General features: G+C 41.9%; 2 pseudogenes; both read left to right on the forward strand.

The window, feature by feature from the left end:
• The first annotated feature begins 3,536 nt into the window (after nt 1-3,536).
• Nucleotides 3,537-3,604, forward strand: LOC117073853 (annotated as a pseudogene).
• A 424-nt stretch (nt 3,605-4,028) lies between these two features.
• On the forward strand, nt 4,029-4,072 carry LOC117073851 (annotated as a pseudogene).
• Nucleotides 4,073-8,884: the final 4,812 nt, after the last annotated feature.

The following is an 8,884-nucleotide window of genomic DNA, read 5'->3' on the forward strand; positions in this document are numbered from 1 at the left end:
AAGATGCTAAGCAGTTGTGTAAATGGTGCTTTCAGGTGGCTCACACCTGTAATTCTAGTGCTTTGGGAAGCCTAGGCTCCTGGGAGGATCACTCTAGGACAGGAGTTCAAGGCTACAGTGAGCTATGATCTTGCCACTGCACTCCAGCCTGCACAACAGAATGAGACTCTGTCTCTATTTAAACAAAAACAAAAACAAACAAACAAACAAAAAGATATGCACCCCTTCCTACTTCCCCCACCAAACCTCAAAAACAAGCATATTGAATCTTTTTAGAAACCATGTGACAGATACTTAGTTGTCTGTTAGTTGTCTGTCCCAACACCCTTTCTTTCTCTTTCTTTCTTTCTTTCTTTCTTTCTTTCTTTCTTTCTTCCTTCCTTCCTTCCTTCCTTCCTTCCTTCCTTCCTTCTTTCCTTCTTTCCTTCTTTCCTTCTTTCTTTCTTTCTTTCTTTCTTTCTTCTTTCTTTCGACAAGGTCTCACTCTGTGGCCCAGGCTGGAGTGCAGTGGCACAATCTTGACTCACCGCAATGTCCACATCCCAAGTTCAAGGAATTCTTCTGCCTCAGCCTCCCGAGTAGCTGGGACTACAAACGTGCACCACTATGCCTGGCTAATTTTTGTATTTTTAGTAGAGATGGGGTTTCGCCATCTCTACTAAAGGCTGGTCTCAAACTCCTGGCCTTAAGTAATCCGCCTGCCTTGGCCTCCCAAAATGCTGGGATTACAGGCCTCAGCCACCATGCCCGGCCCATTCTGATTTTTTAGTAATAGAATACTTGATCATTAGTTGGGCACAGGTCTTCTGTTAGAAAGATTACATTTCCTGGCTTCTCTTGCAGCTAGGTAAGGCCATGTGACTACCTTCTGGAAAAAGAGATATAAAATTATTTACCAATAACTTTAAGCAATGAAGAAAATAGGGTTAATTTACAGGAAATTAGGACTGTAGAAACTACAAACTTGTAGCTTCTGGGGAAAGTTATATAGATGTGGGTTCCAATAACTTGAGAAAACATTGCTTTTTCCTCCTTGTGTATTCAATAATATTGATGCTGCCACAATCACTGCTGTTTGCACATTGAGTGATGAAAACTTTGGTGACAGCCTCAACCATGCTGACTGTCCTTTGATTTGAGGCCAAAGCCACTTTGGCAGTGCAAAGTATCATTTCATAGCTTGCACAGGAATTATCAGGACATTCAGTTGTCAGCTGGGGCTTGACCCAGGTTTTGTGAAGCTAAGAGTTTATACAATTTTGGAAACTCTTAAAAAAGACTGGATGGAGGAAGTTATAGGGAGTTATTGTTTAATGGGTGCAGAGTTTCAGTTACAGAAGATGAAAAAGTTTTGGAAATGGATGGTGAGAATGTACTTCATACCACTGAACTGCATACCTAAAATGGTTAAAATGGTACATTTTATGTTGTGTATATTTCACCACAGTGAAAAGATGCTAGAACTTAACAAATAAAATTACAACACCCACGAAAGTATGATACAAAATTGCTAGAGGTCCTCCTAGGGCCTCATAAGGCCCATATGAATTAGAGGCCCTGAAGCTTTAAGCTTTATTATCTTTGTGGTAAGTCTGTCCCATTTAAATCTATGTCGCTATTTAAAACAGTTTATTATTACATAAGCAGTGCAAAGCTTTGTAGAATATTGGAAAATACAGCAAGATTTCTGTTGTTGTTGTTTTGAGATGGAGTCTTGCTCTGTCATCCAGGCTGGAGTGCAATGGCGCAATCTTGGCTCATTGCAACCTCCGCCTCCCAGGTTCAAGTGATTCTCCTGCCTCAACCTCCAGAGTAGTTGGGATTGCAGGCACCTGCCAACATGCCTGGCTAATTTTTGTATTTTTAGTAGAGACGGGGTTTCACCATGTTGGTCAGGCTGGTCTTGAACTCCTGACCTCAAGAAATCCATGCACGTTGTCCTCCCAAAGTGCTGGGATTACAGGTGTGAGCCACCATGGCCAGCAATACAGCAAGTTTTTATTAAAACTCAGCATAGTCCTGCCTCCTGGAGAACATCACTATAACTGTGTGTGTGTGTGTGTGTGTGTGTGTGTGTGTGTAAAACCAAAATGAGTTCATACTTTAAATATTGTTTTATAACTTTTTAATAACCTGTTTCATTTAGTTGACACTCTTTTTAACAACCTGATTCATTTAGTTGACACTCTCTGCCTTTGTTTTTCCCTATATTTTCATCTTACCTAATTTTCAGGCCACATTATACTTTTTCCAGTTAACCAAAATTATTACTACAGCTGGCTTATCCAAATCAGTACCGAATCCAGGACCAAGCATGTTCCCTTAGCTTATTTAATTTAGTATATTCCCCTTTTTAGGACGCTTATTAGTGAGAGCAGTTGAGTGAGTTGTTCCACACCACGTCCTACCTTCTAGGTTTGTCTGGTTGCTTCCATGGGGTGATGTTTAGCTTGATTCTCTAGCTACTCATTTCCTGTGAAATAGAAGCTCTATCTAAACGGTTACTGGATTCAAGGTAAACAGTTTTTTAAAAAATTAAAATAGTCACTATTTCTTAGTAAAGCTCTATCACAGGATCTCTGTAAGATGCTACTCTTCTCTCCCAAAGCATGCCAGGAGGAAAGTACACATGACAACTGCATATCAAAAGAATAATGATCCCAGGAAGTAGAAGAAAATATTTGACAAGACTCTTCTCTGTACTCTCAAGGAAATTAAATATAATATGGACCTTTTGAACAAAAATGTAGAGATACCAAAATAAGATGAAATTAAGACCAAAAGAGGTAAGCGAAGAAGCAAGAAAAACCAGGCCAGGTGTGGTGGCTCATGCCTGTAATCCCAGCACTTTGGGAGGCCGAGGTGGGTGGATCACCTGAGGTTGGGAGTTCAAGACCAGCCTGACCAATATGGAGAAACCCCATCTCAACTAAAAATACATAATTAGCTGGGAGTGGTGGCACATGGGTGTAATCCCAGCTACTTGGGAGGCTGAGGCAGGAGAATCACTTGAACCCGGAGGTAGAGGTTGCGGTGAGCCGAGATCATGCCATTGCGCTCCAGCCTGGGCAACAAGACCAAAACTCCGTCTCAAAAAATATAAATAAATAAATAAAATTTAAAAAAAAGAAAAGAAAAGAAAAAGAGAAACAAGAAAAACTCACTAAAGATCTGGAAGTCATATTAGAAGCCATAAGAAGTAGAGCTGGCATGACAGAAAACTGAGTCAGCGACATGTACGACAGGTTTGAGAATATGACACAATAAAGCTGGGGAGAGAGATGAACTGACTGGGGAGAAATGAGAGACATAGAAAATAGCTATGTTGATCCAACATGCAGATTGAGTCCTAGGGAATAAATGAAATTCAAAAAAGTAATAAAAAACATAAAAAGAAACAGTCATTTCTGAAACAAACAAACAAAAGTCCTGATTTAGTAAAAGAACTGAATTTACTATATTGCAGGTAAAATGAGCAAAGAAGCCACTGGCTCTTATGAAGTTCCTAAATCTTAGGGATAAAGAATGCATTAGCTAAGTGTTACCACTCTTTTACAATTTGTCTAGCAGGACTGGTTATGGTGGCTCACACCTGTAATCCCAGTGCTTTGGGAGACTGAGGAGGGCAGATCACTTGAGACCAGTTTGAGACCAGTCTGGCCAACATGACAAAACCCTGTCTCTACAAACCATACAAAAATTAGCCAGGTGTGGTGGCAGGCACCTGTAGTCCCAGCTACTCAGGAGATTGAGGCAGGAGAATTGCTTGAACCCGGGAAATGGAGGCAGGAGGATCATGAGGTTAGAAGTTCGAGACCAGCCTGGCCAACATGGTGAAACCCTGTCTCTACTAAAGATACTAAAAATTAGCTGGGCGTGGTGGTGCACACCTGTAATCCCAGCTACTCGGGAGGCTGAAGCAGGAGAATCACTTGAACCCAGGAGGTGGAGGTTGCAGTGAGCTGAGATCACGCCATTGCACTCCAGCTTGGGTGACAGGACGAGACTCTGTCTCAAAAAAAAAAAAAAGAATTTCTCTAGCAGGTTTTCTGGTTTCCACTGGAAAACCCCATATTAAAAACAAACAAACAAACAAACAAATTATACTTCAAACATCCAGAAAGAAGAAGCAGACAGTCTACCCAGGGGATAAAAGGAGACTGGCCTCAGACCTCTTTCCAGCAATTTTAGATGGCATAGGACAATGAAACAATGGAGAAAGAATGTTGAGAAGAAAAGTATGTGACCTCATGATTCTATAAATGGCTTAAAATTCATTCAAATATAGCAAAAATAATCTCAAAACACTAAGCACACCAAAATAAATCCATAAGCTGGTTCTTTGAAAAAAATTAGTTGGACCACTAAACATTTTACTTTGTAAAAACATGGACATAAAACATGAAATAAGAAAACATTAGGAGATATACCTAATGTAAATGACGAGTTAATGGGTGCAGCACACCAACATGGCTCATGTATACATATGTAACAAACCTGCACGTTGTGCACATGTACCCTAGAACTTAAAGTATAATTTAAAAAAAATAAGTATAATTAAAAAAAAAAGAAAGAAAACATAAGTATGTGCAAATGAAGGGGAGGTACAGGCTTCTGGGTGAAGGTAGTGGCATGAAGCTGTACTACTTAAGATGTAGTCCAGGTAATCAAATACCCCAAACTATTGTGACTTAAAATAGAATTTTGATTTTCTCTTACATAATAGTTCAAAGGTCAGCAGTCCAGAGTGGATACAGTATCTCTGCCCTTCTCAACATGTGGCTTTGAGCTCTGGGTCCTAAGGTGGCTGCTCCAGCTCCTGCCATTATGTCTGCATCCTGGCCAGTGAGAAGGGGGAAAAGAAAGGGGAGTTTACACTCATTCCTTTTAAGGCTATGACCTGAAAATGGCATAATCACTTTTGCTCACATCCCATTGGTCGGAATTCAGACACAGGGCCACACCCAGATACAAGGGAAGCTGGGAAATGTAGCTTTTCACTGGGTGGCCATGAGCCCACCTAGAACTGGAGAGTTATTTATTATTTAAGGATGCAGGATATTGATGGACAATTAGCAACCCGTGCGAAGAAGCTATGTCACAGAATGACTACCCTTGCCATACACATTAAGTATATAGTTTATTTAAAAAACAGAAGATTAACTATCAATAACCTAACAAAGAAAGAGATTAAGTCGGGTGGCCAAAGGGTAGAAAAGATGTAAAATTTGGAGCTAGCCTGATAATAGAGAAAGAATGCTAATTAATAAAATTGTCCGTGTTCTCACAAATTACTCCCTCCTCCTCCCCAAATTGGAGAAGAGCGGTCTGAGGGAGTCAGTAATCAGCTCAGGAAAACAATTCAAGAAAACCCTTCAAGAGTAGAATAAAACAATTCAAGAAAAACCTTCAGAAATCCCCTGTCAGTCACAGCACTGTCTCATTAGAGACAGAAAAGCCCAGCTGGGTTCACCATTGTTCAGTTCTTCAGGCTGATTTGATGGAAGGATTACCTCATGAGAATAGGATACACCTCCAAATAGAAAAGATGGCTGTTTAAAATTTTTCAGGAGACAATTCAGCCTTAAAAAAGAAAGAAATGGGCCCGGTGCAATGGCTCACACCTGTAATCCCAACACCTTCGGAGGCCGAGGTGGGAGAACTGTTCAAGCCCAGGAGTTTGAGATCAGCCTGGGCAACGTAATGAGACCTCGTCTCTACTAAAAATTAAATAAATAAATAAATAAAAAATAAATAAATAAATAAATAAATAAATAAATAAATAAAATTGGCCAGGTGCAGTGGCATGCGCCTGTGGCCCCAGCTACCTGACAGGCTGAGGCAAAAGGATCGCTTGAGCCTGGGAGAGCAAGGCTGCAGTGAGCCATGACATGATCATACCATCGCACTCCCGCCTACGCCACAGAGATCCTGGAAAGAGGGAAAGAAAAGAAAAGAAAAGGAGAGAAAGGAAGGAAGGAGAAAGAGAAAGAGAGAGAAAGAAAGGAGGAAGGAAGGAGGGAAGGAAGGAAGGAAAGGAAGGAAGGAAGAAAAAGGAAGAAAAAGCAAGAAAGGAAGGAAGGAAGAAAAAGGAAGAAAGGAAATCCTGCCATAGACAACAGCATGCACGGACCTGGTGAAATAAACCAGACACAAAAAGACAAATATTGTGTGATGTCACTTATACATGAAATCAAAAATAGTTGGCCAGGCAGGGTGGCTCACATCTGTAATCCCAGTACTTTGGGAGGCCAAGGCGGGAGGATCATTTGAACCCAGGAGTTCAAGACTAGCCTGGGCAACATAGTGAGACCCCCATCTCTAAAAATAAAATATAATAATAATAAAAATTAGCAGGGCTTGTGTTCCCAGGCTGAGGCGGGAGGATTGCTTGAAGCCAGGAGATTGAGGCTGCAGTGAGCCATGATCGTGCCACACTGTACTCCAGCCTGGGCAACAGAGAGAGACCCTGTCTCAAAGAAAATAAATTAGTCAAGCTTATAGAAGCAGAGTGTAGAACAGTGGTTGCCAGGGGCTGGGTGGAGAGGTGAAGATGAGGAGATGATGGTCAAAGAGTACAAAGTTTCAGTTGTAGGATAGATGAATGAGTTCTAGAGATTTACTATGAGGCATCATGCCTACCACTAACAATGCTGTACTATATAGTTAAAATTTCCCAAGAGGGTAGATGTTCTATTCAATGTTCTACACACACACACACACACACACACACACACACACACAATAATAATAATAATAATAATAATAGGGCAGGAGGAAAATTCAGGAGGTGTTGGGTATGTCTATGGCCTTGATGGTAGTAGGGTTGGCTTCACAGGTGTATATTTATCCCCACATTCATCAAGTTGTATACATTAAATATATACAGCTTTTTACATCTCAATCATACCTCAATAAAATGGTTAAAAAAGAAAACTTTTAAGGGAGAGGATACCCCATGTCCTCTGGCAAAGGCTGTAGACAGGCCCCTGAGTCCTCATCACCCCAGGACCTTCAGCCTATGGAAGACTAAAGGTCAATAATACAACCTGCAGCCTTCCAACTCTGTTGTAGCCCTTTGCATTTCCCAGAGTCCCGCGAGGAGCTGCCTTACTGCCTGCTGTGTGGCAGCAAGCAGGGTAGGAGACAGAGGTGAGCCCACCAGGCTCTGGGATTGCAGTATGCCCAGGGATGAAGGATAAGGAAGATCAGAGAGCTTCTTGAAGACAGAGGGCTTGCTCGGTAGGGACGGTGGCGGATGAGGGAGTCAGCCAGTGTGGTTGGGAGACTGGGTACCTGAGCAAATAAGTAAACACATTGAGGATAATGGTAGCCAGGTTTCTCACTGTGGGAGAAGGTCCTTGTAAGCATGGCAAGCTTGGGAAGGCTAGAAAGAACCCTGAGGTGGTAGACTGAAATTGGAGATATCAGAATGAACTCAGTTTAAAATACATAAATAAATAGAGAGAGAGAGAGAGAGAGAGAGAGAGAGAGAGAGAGAAAGAGATGGAGATATATAGTTATAGGTGCATAAGTGTATAAAAATGTCTGTGCATATATGGCTGTGTGTGTGTGTTTTTCTAAATCTGTCCATTGAGAGGGCCTAGAAGCCGTGACACAACAGTAAGAAGAAGCACACTAAGTGTGGAGATTGGTTTCCAAATACCATCTTCCACTCTAAAGAACCAGGATTTCTTGGAGAAATGGCTGATTCCAAGATTGAGGCAGGAAAAGTACAAGATAAGAGTGGAGCCTCTTGTTTGCCAGAAAGGAAGGAAGTGCTCAAAGAATGATGGCGGACAAGTGAAAAGAATGCAGAAGACAGCCTGGAGGTGCTCCCGCAAGCCAAATTTGGGACTGTTTGAATGTCAAAGCAGATAATGACAGTAATAAGTTACAAACTCTTGAATAAAATTGAAACCTATGAGTCATACTGATGAGAGAGAGAGAAAGAGAGAGAGGAACCTCTTCCTTATAGTAGAATGTCAACTCTTAATTGTAGAAGGGATAATGGAAACAGAAAATTGCCATTTGGCAGGGTGCCATGGCTCACACCTGTAATCCCAACACTTTGGGAGGCCGAAGTGGGTGGATCACTTGAGCATGAAGTTCGAGGCCAGCCCGGGTAACACAGCGAGACCCCGTCTCTATAAAAATTAGCTGGGTGTAGTGGCACGCGCCTGTGGTCCCAGCTATTTGGGAGGCTGAGGTGGGAAGATCACCTGAGTCCAGGAGGTGGAGGTTGCAGTGAGCTATTATCGTGCTACTGCACCCCAGCCTGGGCAACAGAGTGAGATCCTGTCTCAAAAACAAACAAACAAACAAACAAAACCACCCAAGAAAATCATCATTTGGCGCCATCAGAGTTGCAGCTGATTCAGGCAGAAGTTTTCAATAGAGGCTAAGGCTGGTGAGTAAAGGAAGTTTGATGAAGAACTGGTATCAATGCAATCTTGGGATATATGTTTGGAAAAACCTTCTGAATTATAGAAGGGGAAATGATAATGTTATGGTAGAAAAATCTGGCAGAAAACAAAATTAGTCCCCCGATGTGCAGCTGTGAGAATGGCACAGCTCCATTCCCAGGGCACTACTGCTGAGAAAACAAGACCCAAGTTTGATCATGGGGAAACACCAGACGGATCCATGTGACAAGGTAAAGCCTGTGCTGTCTAAGACAGTTGAGAACAAGAAAGACAAGGAAAGGCCAAGAAACTGTTCCGGATTGGGGGATGGGGTGGAAGGACCATACTGACAACACATGGAAACCAAATTCCATGTATGTTCACGAGGGAAATGTTTCTAGCAGCTTTATCACCCAAAGTAGAAATGACTCAGATGTCCTTCAGCAGGTGAGTTGATAAACAAACTGCATTGCATCCAC

This window comes from Trachypithecus francoisi, unplaced genomic scaffold (assembly GCF_009764315.1).
Source record: "Trachypithecus francoisi isolate TF-2019V2 unplaced genomic scaffold, Tfra_2.0 Lachesis_group4, whole genome shotgun sequence".
NCBI lineage: Eukaryota > Metazoa > Chordata > Mammalia > Primates > Cercopithecidae > Trachypithecus > Trachypithecus francoisi.